The 15,772-nt window shown below is 37.0% G+C and overlaps 1 long non-coding RNA gene across 1 annotated transcript; it reads left to right on the top strand.

Annotated features, from left to right (window-relative positions):
- Positions 1 to 3,460: 3,460 nt before the first annotated feature.
- LOC116421821 lies at positions 3,461 to 14,947 on the top strand. Its single transcript, XR_004232361.1, has 3 exons — positions 3,461 to 3,990; positions 4,613 to 4,932; positions 12,451 to 14,947. It is a non-coding gene; the product is annotated as an uncharacterized LOC116421821 (long non-coding RNA).
- The last annotated feature ends 825 nt before the right edge of the window (positions 14,948 to 15,772 follow it).

Here is a 15,772-nt window from a genome sequence, read left to right as displayed (position 1 = left end):
CAATTAAAATATAAATTGGATACAATATAAGAAAAATGATATCCAAATTTATGTAATCAGTACCAAATGATTGCCTTTATGAACTTGTAAAAATATCTGAAAGGAAAAACAAGATCTCAAAAAGAAATTTGAGAAGGGGGGAATGGGAAAAAGAATTTAGCAGTAGCAGATTTTAAACTATATTCTACAGTCATCAAAATAATTTGGTACTTAAGGAATACTATGAATTGTAAAGGGCAGGAACTCTGTATGATTGTTTTAATCTTAAATTAACTGCCTAACAATCTATCTGGTCTCTCCTATTCACCACTTTCTGGATCCTTTCTATTCCTGTTGCATTTTCAAATTTTTTAAGTCCAAAAGTCTTGTCTTCACAGTCTGTCTCCTTCACGTGGTCCACAAGTACCTCACACTGTATGTCCTAAGTATTTTAAATTTGAGAAATGAGGGGGAAAGTATAACTATGGATAGGGAAAGTTCATGACCAAATGACAAAATCCCAGAAGATAACATGGAAAATTTTAAATTACATAAAATAAGTTTTTATACAAAAAGATCCAATGCAACAAGGAAAGAAAACTGCGGAGAAAAAAATTTCAACTATTTTTTGATAAGATCTCATTTTAATGTTATTCTAATGAGAAGATCTCATTTTATTTAATGTTATTCTAATGAGAAAAGATGTGATTCTCCAAATTGACAAAATTGTCAAATTGTCAAAGGGTTAGCAATAGTTGAGATGGTTCTCAAAAGAAATCCAAATGTTGGATAGGCTATAAAGAGGCACAACAAAATTTGCATATACCTCAAGGAGATCAATGAAAGAAAATATAATACACATATGTAGCATTTCTTTTTGTGATAGAAGAGAAGTGAAAACCCAAGATGCCATTAATTAGAGAATGACTAAAAATTGGTATATGAATTAATGAAAACTATTGCACTATAAGAAATGAAAAGATCTCTAAGAAGTTAATCACTTGTGCTTTCACTTGAAGTTCTACATTTTCTATAAAGTTGTCAGTTAGAAGAGTTAAAAATGTCAACTTGTAAATGTTAAGTAATGTCAAGTCTAATTTTCCTTTATTAAAAAAAATCCTGGCTTAATTTCTGTGTTGTGTTCAGTGAATGGATTTCAGTATTTCTAGGAAAAAATTTACTAGCCCCAGTCAAAAGCTGGTTAGACACATTATATGCATTGTAAAGTAATTGAGAATCTCTTAAATTATCTCCTTGGGCTGTTCATGTTTGCTTTTCAAGTTTCCTTCCAACTGATTTGTTTGTGTTCTGTTAATCACTTCTATAAGACACCACCAATTTTATTTGATTCCATTTTTTAATTTTCCCTCTTCTCTGTTAATTTTGGTTATGATTTTGACTTGTTTCATTTTCACTCAGTACTTTGATCTTTATATTTCAAGAATTTCCCTGTAATGGGAAGAAAGATTAGACATTTGACTAAAGGCATACATATAAAGGAAGTTTGTCCTGGAGATATCTTGGAATGTGTATTTTAAATTGAAAAAGACAACACTTTATATAAGACTGATTAATCACGTTACAATAAATTCATCCGGTATTCACAACCACCCTGGGAAATAGGGGCTATTTTCCTTATTTTACACATGAGGAAACTGAGGTAGAGGTTAAATGACTTGCCCAGGATCAACCAACCAATAAATGCGTGAGGGCACATTTGAACTCGGGTCTTCCTGAATCCGTACCCAGAACTCCCTCTCCACTGCACGGCACAACAGAGGAGCGTGGGAAGAGAATGCAATGCAACATTAACTTCCGTTTCCCTCCATCTAGGCTACCCCAGGGAGCTGTCTTTGAAACAGACTTTTTTTCTTTTGAGCAAACAAAGCATTTCAGTAAACAAAACCCAACCCAATCCACCACTTCCGACAAGATCACTGTATTTTACAAGGAGGGAAGAAGATGCTAACCCACGTGACGTTTTTCTGAAGGAACAGGGGGACTCTTGGCATGTTCAGCACACTGATCTCCTTAATTGAAGTGGGATCGCCACTGCAGGAAGGAAGGTGTTTCTCTAAACCGCCAGCTAACAGGCCTGCGTGAGGGCCTCTGGGTATTTTTCACAAGGGAAGGGTGAGGAGAGAAAAGACCAGAAAACGGAAGGGGAACGCATCATAGCGCCCCCTGGAGGCCCAGAGCCCTTTACAATTAGAGACCACATGGAGAGCCTTAATCCTTTCTTACAATGGCCTGGGGAGAGGAAGAAGAGAGCTAAAAGAGGGCAGTGCTAGAAATTCACACTTTGCCATCCCAGCTGCAAAGGGGATGATAAAAGTACTTGCAAAGCCGCACTTCCCCGGCTGCGGTTCCTCCTGGAAGCTTCAGGGGGCGCTGCCGCGGGAGCCTCTTTCTGGGCTCTCTAGGCACTTCTTGCCTGGGCTTCCTCAGGCGCTCACTGCCCTTCCCCCTCGCCTGAGCCATGCACGCTCGTGGGCCGAGGCTCGTGGGCCTGACAAAAGGGTCTGGGTAAGCTGATATAAGCCCCGGGGCCTTCGAAGCCTCTTTCTTGTGTTCATCCTCGCGTCAAAAGGATGGAAGGTCTAAGAGGCTGCAGGTAAGACGGAGACCGGAGAGAGCGGGAAAGGCAGGCGGGCCTGGGCAGTGACGGGGGGAAAGCCGCTCTGACCTGCGCCGGCGTCGCGGGCGGGGGCTGTCAGAGCCTTGGGAAGCGTTTAGACTGCATCCTTTCATTTCCAGCATGGTCCTGCCCCGCAGGCTAAGTGTTGGGGGAGAAAGAAAAAATGTAACTCATAAAATGCGTGAAAAGAGAAGTCAGTTCAAAGTATACTCAACAACTAGGCCTTGCTAGGAGGAGTAATAAGGGGAAGTAAAGGCAACTTTTCTTTTTTTTTTTTTTAATTAATTAATAATTTAATTAATAAGCTTTAATAAAAGGTTAATTGGATACCAGAAGTGGAATCCAAATCCAGGTCATCTGACCTCCCCAAAATAGCTTTCTAGGAAGCGTATGTCACATTGCCTCCTTTTTTTTTTTTTTTTTTTTTTTATTTAATAGCCTTTTATTTACAGGATATATACATGGGTAACTTTACAGCATTAACAATTGCCAAACCTCTTGTTCCAATTTTTCCCCTCCTTCTCCCCACCCCCTCCCCTAGATAGCAGGATGACCAGTAGATGTTAAATACATTAAAATACAAATTAGATACACAATAAGTATACATGACCAAAACGTTATTTTGCTGTACAAAAAGAATCAGACTCTGAAATATTTGTACAATTAGCTTGTGAAGGAAATCAAAAATGCAGGTGGGCATAAATATAGGGATTGGGAATTCAATGTAATGGTTTTAGTCATCTCCCAGAGTTCTTACTCTGGGCGTAGCTGGTTCAGTTCATTACTGCTCCATTGGAAATGATTTGGTTGATCTCGTTGCTGAGGATGGCCTGGTCCATCAGAACTGTGACCAAGTTTCTTTATTTGTAAAATGAGTTAGAGAAGGAGATGATAGGGCACTCCAGCGACTTTGCCAAGAAAACCCCAAATGGGTCCCCACTGAAATGAATGATGACCATGTTACTTGTTTTGGTCTCCCACTGATCTTCACATACACACTCTTCCTGGGTCTCCCCTGCTTTTCACTGGTTCCTAGAATTCCTTAAATGAACACACCATGCTTAATATACATCCTTCTTGTCCCTATTTTTTTTTAATGGAAAAGGCAACTTTTCTTAAATGGAGGCTAAAAGTGGCCAATAACTGCTCCTGCCTGGAACAGTGTTGCCTCAATATTCTTTGTCTTAGAAGCTCTTGTTGATCACTTGCTGTTGGAGGTGAAGGAAATTTTCAACATCCAAGTACTATATGAGGATATGGTGGAGATGAGACACTACTAGGAAAAAGAGAAGAAGAACAAGCGTCATTAAGCAGAGGCCTTTTTTTTCCCATTTACATTATCTTCAGAAGAATGGAACAGCCTTGTTGACAAGGTGAAGTAGACAAATAAAGAACATCAGTTCTTTTAAGAACCTGAGTAAATAATTCATTTTGCAAAAAGTATGTTAAGATTTAGATTATTACAAATAATGTTGCATTGAATATCATTATACATAAGAGTATGTTCATGGTTTCAATAATTGCACAAATTTTTTGAACTTGTATAGTGAAATCTTTGGGGTAAACGGTATAAATAGAATCTGTTAAGAGAATTGCAAATTAATTGGACTAATTTACAACTCCACTAACCTATTTTTTCCTGGCTATTCAATAGTGAATTTTCCCATCTTCAAAAAAAATTTTTTAAACCCAGTTAATTTGATGATTCCACATAAATTTGCATTCTGTATTATTTTAATTTGCATTGTGTATTTTTGGTGATTTGAACACCGCTTTAGATTAGATTGTTATTGATATTCTGTTTTTCTTCTTTTGAAAGCTATTTTCATTCTCTGAATATGTGTGTATTGGTTTTTAATCTAATTGATCTCTTTCAATTATCTATAGATTTTGGATATTATATTGTTAATTTTATAGATGTTAATTTTGCCCTATAAGTCAAGTATGACAAACTAATCTGTCTGGCATCTTTCAAATATGTCTCTTTTTTTCTAGGCTAAACTTTGCCAACTCCTTCAGTGGATCAGCATCATCTATAGTTCCAACATCTTCCTATTCTTCTTTTACTGGATATGGTCCAACTTCTCTAATTCTTTGCTCCAATGTGATGCTTAAATTGAAAATAATACTTTATGCATGTGTTTGAGGACTTTTTCCTAAGGCCTCAGGAATATCAAGAGATATAGCTAACTTTTCCCTTCTTTTCCATTGTTTCTAATGGTTTCTAAAAGCTTCTCAGAAGTTGGAAGAAAATGTGAATGTTTGGATATGGGTTAAAGGAGGACAACGAGGAATTGGAAGGAGAGAGAAGTTTTGTGAGTATTTTTCCATAGCCTTCAAGAGACTTATTACTGTTCATAGGAGAGAAGGGAGACAACCTGCCTTTTTCTAAGGTAGAGAAGAGATGAAGTCTTAACTTTTACCCTCCCTAACAAAGGTAAAACCTAAAGGAGGGTCAGCAAAGCAGATACAATGGAGAGCTGAAAATGTGTTGACTAGCCTAAAGCATATTGCCTGGGAGGTCTTTCTCTCTCTGAAAAGAACAATAACACTTCCCAAAGGTAGCAGATTTGAAGAGGTGTCAGGACAAGCCAGAACTTCAGGAAATGGCCACTATAAGCTCAGAGAGCTGTGGCAGAATGTTGCCATTTTAAATAGCATATCCTCAGAATTCTCTCTATGTGAGTGACTATCAAGATTAAGGTAACTTCTGATATTTCCTCAGAAAGGGAAAAAAAAAAAAGATGTCAGTACTTCTAGTTCACAACATCAGCTGTATGAGTAAAAACAAAAGGTGGTGGTCTACATGGAATTCTCTGATAAATAAAGGAGAACCAACTTGCCACGATTTGTCATTGTTTAACCAGCATTGGTGCTAATTAAATAGTTCCATATCTTTGGATACAGCAGAACTTTACCATAGATATATGATCAAGACATATTCCGTTGGAATGGGAAAATCCCAATAAGCAAGCTTGTGTTTCTTTGTAACTTGGTCTTCTGAGTGAATTTGCTCATCCTGAGGCTATATTCTATCAAAACAATTGGTGCCAACACTCAACAGGCATGTCTGTTTTTGTCAATAAATTGGCATTCTGGTTACAAAATTAAAGTATTTTTGTAAGTCTGTTTAGTATGGATAGTTTCCCTTAAACCCTATCACCTCTTAACTGGATGATTCTATATCCCATCTGTTGTCAAGACCTGCCCATTCCACCTTTTTGTTTTGAATGTGCTCCCTTCTATTTTGATTTTGCCATCACACTGTGTAGACCCTGTTCACCTTGTGCTTGTTGTTTATTTGATTTTTTTAGTCTTATCCAACTCCTGGTGAGCCCTGTGGGATTTTCTTGGCAAAGATTCTGGAGTAGTTTGCCATTTCCCCTTCTCCAGGGTTGCCTTTTTACTTGAGGAACCTGAGGCAAACATGTTTAAGAGACTTGCCAAGGATCACATTGCCAGTGAGGATCTGAGGCTGCATCACCCGGCTGCTTCATACCTCATGCTTGGCCTGCCACCATATCTCTGCCTCAAGTCTCTCCTCACTCCTGTCTATCTTCTGTTCAGCCACCAAAGTATTTTTTTCTAAAGCATAAGCCTGACATGTTATTCTGCTCAGTAAACTAGAGTCTCCTTTGCCTCCAGGATCAAATAAAAATCCTTTGTTTAGTAGTTGATCATAAGCTATCCTGTTTTCCCCAGATTTCCAGTTTTCTTAACACCTTATATATAAACCCATCACTATACTCCTTACTCCAGTGACACTTAATGTCACATGAGCAAGAAACTCTAATATTCTTCTTCATCTACTGACTTGCCTAGTTTCCTCTGAGTTCCAGCTAAAATCCCATCTTTTACAAGATGCCTTTCCTAATACTTAATTCTGACATCTTAGATAATCTTTTAAATATTTCCTATTTATCCCATATATAGCTTGTTTGTCCAATTTGCCTGTTATCTCTCCCATAATAGAGTTTCTTGAGAGCACGAATCGCTTTTTGTATTCTCAGTGCTTAGAATATAGTAGGCATTTAATAAATATTTATTGACTTCCTGATTGACTTAATCTTTGAAGCTAAATATTAGACTTAATGTAATTCCATTGGGAGTCTGCTATTAAGAGAGTTAACTAGTCTCCCTCACCAGATCATGTCTTCAATGTTTATATTGTTTTTAATGCTTATCAAAGCACTTTTAATCATTTTTGTTTGTCTTGAATAGACTTCCAGAAGTAGCGAGAGTTGGTATTATCCCAGTTTTATAGAGTTATTCTCAGAGTTAAAATAAATTGACTTTGTCTCTTATTAGTGATAGATCTGGCACTAGACTCTTCATCTGCAAACTCTTGACTCAGTGCCCTTGTCACTATATTTTCCACAGCAGGTTATTAAATGGGATGTGGTCTTTTTTCAAATTAGAAAAGCAAAAAGAATTCACTGATTATAAAGCATTGTAATTATATCCTCAATATTACATAAATTTTCAACTAGTGAGAAATTGTTTGCTGCTTAATAACATAGTGTCAACATAGATATTAAAAAGATTCTACTTGATTGACTTCTGAAAATCCTTTCTTGCTAATGACCCAAAATAATCACTGATGGCTTTCTTTTATTCAACAGAGTATCTACTAAATGCTAAAAATCAATTGCATATTTTCTTGGTATAGTACATATACATGTATATATGAATGTGTGTGTTTACATGTACATGTACACACACATGTACATACTCTGTGAGAGAATCCCTCTCACAAAGTTATCTAACCCCCAAAATACTTTCTGGAGAATCAAAACTCTTTTTCCTACTGATTCTTTTAGGATAAAGATAAGGTCTGAATTTGAGAAGACATTCTGTAAAGAGCTGCTGGAAAGCAGTTTTCCCTATCAATTAAAGCCAAGTGCTTTCTTTGTTCCTTACAATTTGAGATATCATCATCTTATATTCTATTGTTTTTAGAACATCGTCTTAACTCTTCTCTTTTCAGAAATAGCCTGGTTAAATGTAGCTAAAAGAAGACAGAATATCTTTTAAATTGACTTTTTAGTATCATTCAGCATCTCCTTCTACTCTAACATTAAAGGAACAACTAACCCTTTTCTATAATGCTGAATTTTACAGAGAATTTCTTTCAGACTGCTACCTATTCTCTTTGATTCTGCTTCCCACCCTCATCCCCAGCTGGGAAAATTTTGCATTATTTTCATTGTAGAAAAACATGCACACTAGATGACATCCATCAAAGAACCAATTCTGTACACTCTATAATTTCCTCAAATCCCTACATTCTCTCAAATGGTTTCTTTAGCAATAATTCAAGAGTGGTAAGTGGGTATCTAATATTTTCTCATGTCCTTCTTAAGGATCTTTTGACTTAATACTTCTGAAACAATGGCTTTATCTTACTCAATGAACCTCTAAGCAGACCAATTTTGAATGAAGAACCTAATTCATGAAATAATGAAGTTCAAATCTCACTTTTGGTATTGCTAGCTTCCCTCTATCCCTAAAGCCAAATTAAGACACACAAATCTCTTTTGGAAGGGGAAAGGAAGGCATTTATTAAGCACCTATCTGATGCACTGTGATAAGTCACTTACAAAAACCTCATTTAATCCTCACATTAAAGATCTATTATTTTTATTTTCAGTTGAGGAAATTGAGGCAGAACATGATTAAGTATCTTGCCCAGGATTACATAGCTAGTAAGTGTCTGAGGTCAAATTTGAACTCAGGTCATCCTGACTTTGGGTGCTCTATCCATCTACCTGTTGTTTCTTGTTATTCTTGTTCACCCATTTCAATTGTGAACCCATTTGGGATTTTCTTGGTAAAGATACTGACATAGTTTATCATTTCCTTCAGCCTATTTAAAGGGATGAGGAAACTGAAGCAAACAACATTAAGTGACTTGCCCCAGTAAAGTGTGTGAGGCTAAATTTAAACTCAGCACTTCCTGTCCACTGTGTCATCCAGCTACGTAGTTGAAAGTAAAATTATTTTATTCTGTCCAAGGCTAGGAATCTTGGCTTAGAAATCCACAGGGAATTACATTATTACAGCTAACATCAGAATTCCCTAAAGAGAGCCCTAAAATCATAGTTCTGACTTGGCCGCCAAGATACCTATTATATCCTAGAACTTCTCTATATCGTAATTCAATATGTCTCTTGCCAAGTACAACTCAGAGCTTATCATGTGTCATGGTGGACACATCAGACTTCTAGTGAAAAAAGTTTCTTGCTCTTAGATTTCATGGTAGACTAGAAGTAGCCTCCTGCCTCCTTTATTTCAAGATTGTCTGGGTTTTCTATTAGGATCAGATGGGTAGTATGAGTACTTCCCCACAATGTTGAATTGTTCCCATCTGCAAAATGAGACTAACCTAGATGAACTCTGAGACCTTCAACTATAAAAACCATGAACCATTATCCTATGATCTGTATAGATCCATGCTCTAGTGACACAAAAATAATAAAAGAGTAGAAATGATTACCCTATGCACCTCTTTATGTCTTTCTTATAATAGGCTTTAATAAAAGTTTGCAGTATTGAATTGAAATGAATTTTTCTTGGGTCAACTCATTTCTTCTTTTTTAAAAATTTTAATATACTCAATTCTAAATTGGGTTTTCTTCCTTTATGTAAACAAGAGGGACAGTCACTGACTACTCATAAGCCTGATTTTAGTACTAATGGACACAGGTCCTCCATTTCCTCCCTAGTCCAGTTCTGTTCCTTGTGATGGCCAAAAGATGAAATGACTGAAGAAACAAGATTCAATTGAATATATCAATTTATTAAGCAATGCATTCCAGTTGCCCAGCAAACCAAGACCAGACCTCCTCAGTTTAGGCCTAGACCCTGAATAGAGAAGAACAGATTTTTATACAGTAAAAACAATCAAATAAGGCCAATAAATTAAAAGAAAACAATACAACATAGGGTGATCTAATTTCTCATTGGATAAAAGATTAGGGACTTTCCAGGAGGAGGAAAGCAAATACGTGCAATTCCCTGAGTTCAGAAAAAGAGGTGTCCCACTTCTCTCAAGTGTCAATGAACAATCAATGGAACATAGAAATAGTTGATTATCAGCAAGGGGCCACTTTTCAGATAAGACATATGGGCTGCTTGAGACAGGTAATTATGACAACTAACTTTTCCCACAGATCATTTTTCTAGAAGCCAGATCTTGAGTGTTTTTTTTTTTTTTTACAAAATGCAAAATCAGAATTAAAAGGTCAGGGCACAGATCAAACTCCTTAGAGGGCTCTCTAATTTTGAGAAGAGATTTACATGTCACTAAACTAACTAAGAAAATTTGTAACATGAGCACCATGAAACATGAGACCAAAATAATCAGTATAATCATCAAGCATCCCATAACCTGTTCCCAAAGATCATTTAACCAGCACATTTTGAGTCCCAGATACCTCATGTAATCCTCTGGTCTCTTTATAGCATCTACTGGACAACAGACTTTCTTCTCAGAATAGCTCTGAAGAGGGTTCTACTTCTCTGGTTCCAAATCACTTGTAGAGGTTCCTAGATAATTCTCCCAGTAAAAAGACAATACAATTCAATACAGTCTCTTAAGTTTTGTTCTCCAAACCTGATATTTTAGATCATTTTAAATTTTTATATACCATTCATAGTTTCCATCTCTACCTAAACACTTTCTGATAGAAGAAAAAAAACTGAAGGTCCAGCTGTAAAATAGACTCTTGCTTTTCAAAATAGTCAGATATTTTAAAATGGAAAAAATATCACTTTCATGACAATTATGAATATAATTTTATCTGCAAAATCCTTAATCTAATTTTTGAGAACTTAGTACTAAATTATACTCAAAGCCTGAATTTTGATAATACTTTTGGAAGCCAATCATAAACATGCATATATACTTCTTAGAGAAAACAGTCTAATCCTATATCACAATTGTTTGAGGGGATTAGGACAGCAAATGATTAATTGTAGGAAATGAGTGAACTACAATGACTTCCATATTGTGATTCACTTCTGGAACTAGCTCAGTTCCCTTTCTATTCAATAATGGGTATAGGCTAACTTCTGTCTTGTGAGAAAACTTCATTCAGTTGTGGGAATTTGGAGAAAACCTTATTGTATTGGTTGAACATAGTGCTTTGTGGCTAGGAAGTTTAGAAGAAGTTTAGAGAACCTCGGTTATGCTGATCAGAAACTCAAATCCAAAGACTGATGCAGAAAGTTTTCTCACAATTGTATATCTCAAACAACCCATATTTCTTATCTAAAAACTGGTCCCATACAAATCAATTATTTTTTTATGGTCCTTTGTTCACAAACACCTGAGGACCATGGAACATTTCTTTTTCACCTATTTGCTCTCTCCCTCCCATCTTGGAAAGTCCTTAATCTTTTTGTCCAATTAGAAATCAGATTAGCTAATGTTGTGTTGTTTCCTTTTAATTAATTGGCCTTATTTGTTTTTAAGGGATAAAAGTTTATCTGACTGTATTCAGAGTCCAGGCTTAAGCTGAGGAACTCTGGTTCTGGTTTGTAGGGAACTGCTTTTAGTTGCTTGATATATATGCTCAGACAATCAAATCTTTGTTTCCTCAGTCATTTCATCTTTCACCCTGCTCCTGAGGCTCTCAGCATGTTGACTCCAGCCTTAGTGAGGAGAGCTGTTTTTCTTGGGCCATTGCAGCCTCAGAAGTCCCAGACTCCAGGAAGTAGAGGTGTTCACTACCTCATTCAGTTGTTTTTTCTTTTATCAGGAGGTTACAATTTCTTTAACTCTGTCCAGATTAAGGCAATAATAGAGAATAGAAAAAAAAAAATGATGGGGAAGAAGACAAAGAGGAAAAAGGAATTGAGTACTGATGAAAGTATAGGGGAAAATACGCATTTTTAAAAAATGAGGAGGGAAGATTTATGTTCAAATTCTTCTTTGCAGTATTATATTACTTGTGTAATCCTGACTAGGTCATTTAACCAATCTGGTTCCTAATTTCCTCATTAGTCATTAGATTGCCTTTACCATTTGCACTGTTCCTTCCAGCTCTATCATCCTATAAAATCATCATGGAATGATAGATTTTGCCAGAATTTACAACTCTGTCTCCTTGCCTCTTTAAAGAAATATGCTGTTGCTTCTGTTTGTCCATGTGTATAGATTATAAGCATGATAGATATTTATATCCACAAGTCATATTAGATAATCATATAAAGTCTAAATCTGTAAATTTACAGAAGGGATAACTGAAGATCTGAGAAATGAATTGATTTACCTGAAGTTAAGCAATCTTTTAGTGATGAAGTAGCTTCAACTAGCCTCTTGTTATAATTGTAATTTTCCTTTTTCTTGAACACTCATAATCTTGGTGTCTGTTCTGTATAATAGACCCTTCTCCGCCAAAGAGTTAATAAACAGTCCTTTCTTTAAGAATATGTTCCCCCAAATCCTAATATAGTCAGTTCCCAAAAAGTTAAAAAAGTTCAGGAAAATAAAAACCAGCAGCAAAAAGGTGAAGAAGGCTCAGAAACTCCCTGCCAGCTAATTTTATATACTTCTCACCCAGAAAGGTCCATAGCCAGGTGCCAGATCTCTCCACCAAGGGGCAAAGTTAATTCCAACTGCCTTCCATAGCTTCCTTGCTCATAACAGTCCTAGCTAATGCTGTGGGAATGTGTGGGCCTCCCCAGTCCCACCAATATTCTGGTCTACTACACGTGGTCTTCTGATGCTCATGTCTCTCTGTTTGCTTTTAAGTAGATGATATTGTTCTTGGCCTTCCTCCGTCTGGTCTCAGATATTAAGTCAATGTTTTCTCTTCCTGTCCCAACAGTTGCCATATTCTGTGGTGAATCTTGGCCTCTGAGACAGCAACATCAGTGAAGAAAACAGGCAGCCTTTTGGGTCAGCTGGGAGCTATGTGGTCACATTGAACCCCAAGCATGCTTACACAAAAAAATCACTCCCTTTGGAATTTATCTTTGAAAGAACAGGCTGTGAATGGTGGCAGATACATTTGGCACCTTACAGGTCAGACTCTCCATATAACCACCTCCACCAACCCCACAGAAACTGTCGGGGAGACCAAGACTCAAGGTAGCAACACTAGGCCTTAGTCTGAAGAAACTGAACCTGCCTAATAATACTGAGCCTGAATGTGCGTCATCCTCTGCACTAGTACTAAAATACTCAGCACCTGAGATCTCTCTTCATTCCACAATAGCTATTTCAATGAGGGTCTTCATAGAGAGAGATGCAGCCATCCTCTTAGTTCTGATTTCAGAGCTAGAGGAATTTCAAAGATCATTAAATCCAATATCTTCCTTTTTATCCAAAAGAAAATTGAGATTCAGAGAGGACAAGTGATTGGTAAATGTGGCACTCAACTTGCCAGACCAAGGATATAACTAGTAAATAATTGACATAAAGAACCACAAATCTGTATCCTCTGATTCCTAATTGATCAGTCAACAACCCTTCTTAAGCAAAATGTGATAGATCCAGTGGCTACTGGGGATACAAGGCAAAAAAAAGAAAAAAAGAAAATGCAGTGCCTGCCATCAAGGAACTTTCATTATGGAAATGACATTTCTGTCTAATTTCTATATATTCTATATACATATATGTGTGCTTATATTTATACATGTCTATATATACATGTCTCTATATATGTCTATACCCTTTCTGTATACTTTCTATATCACTATATCTATTTTCTAATCATTTTCTCTATGTTTTGTATGTATAGACAAAATATTTCAAAAATAGATAGACATTTACTAGACAGTGACTAAGTGTTCACATATGAGAGTATATGCATATCCAAAGTATGTAGTAAGTGGAAGATTATTTGCAAGTTTAGTGAAATGAAACTTTGGAAATATAAGGAGTGCTCCTCATAGATCAGTGATGTGTCGTGAATCAGGAAAGGGAGTTCAATCAAAGTTAAAACCTAAGGGTATATTAGCTAGCCAATAAAAACATGGTTTCTGTTTTTAAAAAAAGGGGTATTTGTAAGAAAAAAAGAATTTCCTCTTAGGCAGTCCTGAGTAAAGGAGTTGGTAGACAATAGGGAAGGCTTTGTATGGCCAAGGGTTTGTTGTTATTTTTTTTCTCTTTGACTTTTCTAAAACAGCTGGAGAAAGCCTGTATAGTCTTTCAGCCAAAAAAGATTGACAATATTTACTTTTCTTTAAAAAGAATTAACTAAGGATTTCAGCTGAGGCAAAATTGGGTGCATTGGGAACTTCTATGGGGAAGCAATATCTGGCACTGGAAATTATGAGATCATCAGAACAGTGTCAGGCAGCAGAGACAAGTCCAGCAGAGATTAGGAAACTAGCAATTCCAAAAGTAACAGCACCTGTCCCCAGCATCTTTCCTCTATAACTATGTGTGTTGGTAAGAGAATGCATGCAGGCTTACAGGGAACATGTTTTGTTACTATGTTGGATTTTTGTATTTTTGCTATGCCATTTCATTAAATGCCTTTGCTGTGAATTAAAAATGTCCTCTAAAGAGCCAGTAAAGCAGTAAACACATGGCAGTGATGCTGGGGATATGATCCTAGAGAGGTAGACCCTTAGAATAAGTGGCATTAGCCACATCTGAGGTTTAATCCTGTTTTAGACATTCATTAGCTAGTTAACCCTGCACAAATCACTTACCTTATGCCTTAGTTTCCTCAACTATAAAATGGGGATAATAGCAAATGATTTCATTGTGGGAACCAATGAAATAATCCATGTAAAGTGCTTTGCAAACCTTAAAGCCCCACATAAATGTTATTATTACTATTGGGGGGGGGGTCAAGGTTCACCTTCTGAGCTGGAGGTGGGGTGTGACTAGGTGCTACAGATGAATGTGTATAATATTTGCATATAACATCACTTATGATATATATATATATATATGCCACATATTAATCTGAATGCCTCACAAATATGTCAGGTACTACAAAGATGCAAATCACAACTTATTTATTCCTATGCATCCTATGTAACTTTTAGACCAGTCATCCTATAAATTCCAAAAAAGGAATTTAACATGCTCATGAGTTTTCTTGGTTTTCTTGACATTTTGTGCATTATATACTTCAGGTATTATTAGTCACTTTCCTGTCTTATCTTCTGGTTAGACATCTCTCCAGTATCCTACTTTATCCTATCTGATGTCTCCCTCCAGAGTAATTTTTCATTGATGATTGTTACTGCCTGCTTGAGCCCACCTGGAATCTTTTCATTGCCTTTGGGATGACACTCAACTTCAGCTTTTGGAGAACCTGGTATTCCATGACTGTGGCCTAAATTGAGGTTAAGTAACTTGCCCAGGGTCACACAGCTAGAAAATGTTAAGTGTCTGAGGCCATATTTGAACTCAGGTCCTGCTGACTTCAGGGAAGATGCTCTATCCACTGTGCTACCTAGCTGCCCCTCTCATTTAATTTCTAAATTCTCTTTGAGTTCTATAAATTCTCTCTGGATAGGGAGTCATTTAACATTACTCTTTGAGGTAGAAGAAGCTTTCTTTTTTTTTTTTTTTTTTTTTTTAAACCTTCAGTGTTCTTCTCTGAAGATGAATCCAAGTCTTCCCTAGCCCCCTAGTAAGTCTCTATGGTTGGGTTCTTCTTTGCCATTTAATTTATTTTTTTTTGAGAAGTATTAGTGTAAACACCCTAATTGTGGGATGGGGCATGGTGCCTCTAACTTCACTTTAGCTCTCCCCTCTGACCTGGAACCCCAAACCAAGAGCTCCCCGTTCCTGTAAGTGCCCGCAACCAGCAGTGTCCCTGCCACATTGCCTCTGCACTCACCACTAGTTCCTTCTTACCCAGGGCTGTGTCCCCGCAGCACAGCTAGGACTGGTGTTCCTAAATCAGCTGAGGTTCCCCTTAGTTTTCCAGTACTCAGACCTCTGATTTCACACATTGTCCCAGAGGGAAAGTTTCTTTGATTCCTCCTGGGGTTACAGCCAAACCCAGCTTGCCCCAGCAGTCCCAGCTTGTGTTTTTGCAGAGCTAGATCAGAGGTGTTTACACTTTCACACAGGTTAATTCCTGGACTGGGATGTTTCTTCAGATCTTTTTGGGTAGTCTCAGGAGGACCCCTGTTCTGCTCCAAGTCTTCTTGATCTTTCCCTGGTCTATATTCATCCTG

Source organism: Sarcophilus harrisii, chromosome 2 (genome assembly GCF_902635505.1).
Source record: "Sarcophilus harrisii chromosome 2, mSarHar1.11, whole genome shotgun sequence".
In the NCBI taxonomy this organism is placed as follows: domain Eukaryota; kingdom Metazoa; phylum Chordata; class Mammalia; order Dasyuromorphia; family Dasyuridae; genus Sarcophilus; species Sarcophilus harrisii.
This window is presented reverse-complemented; position numbering and strand designations above follow the sequence as displayed.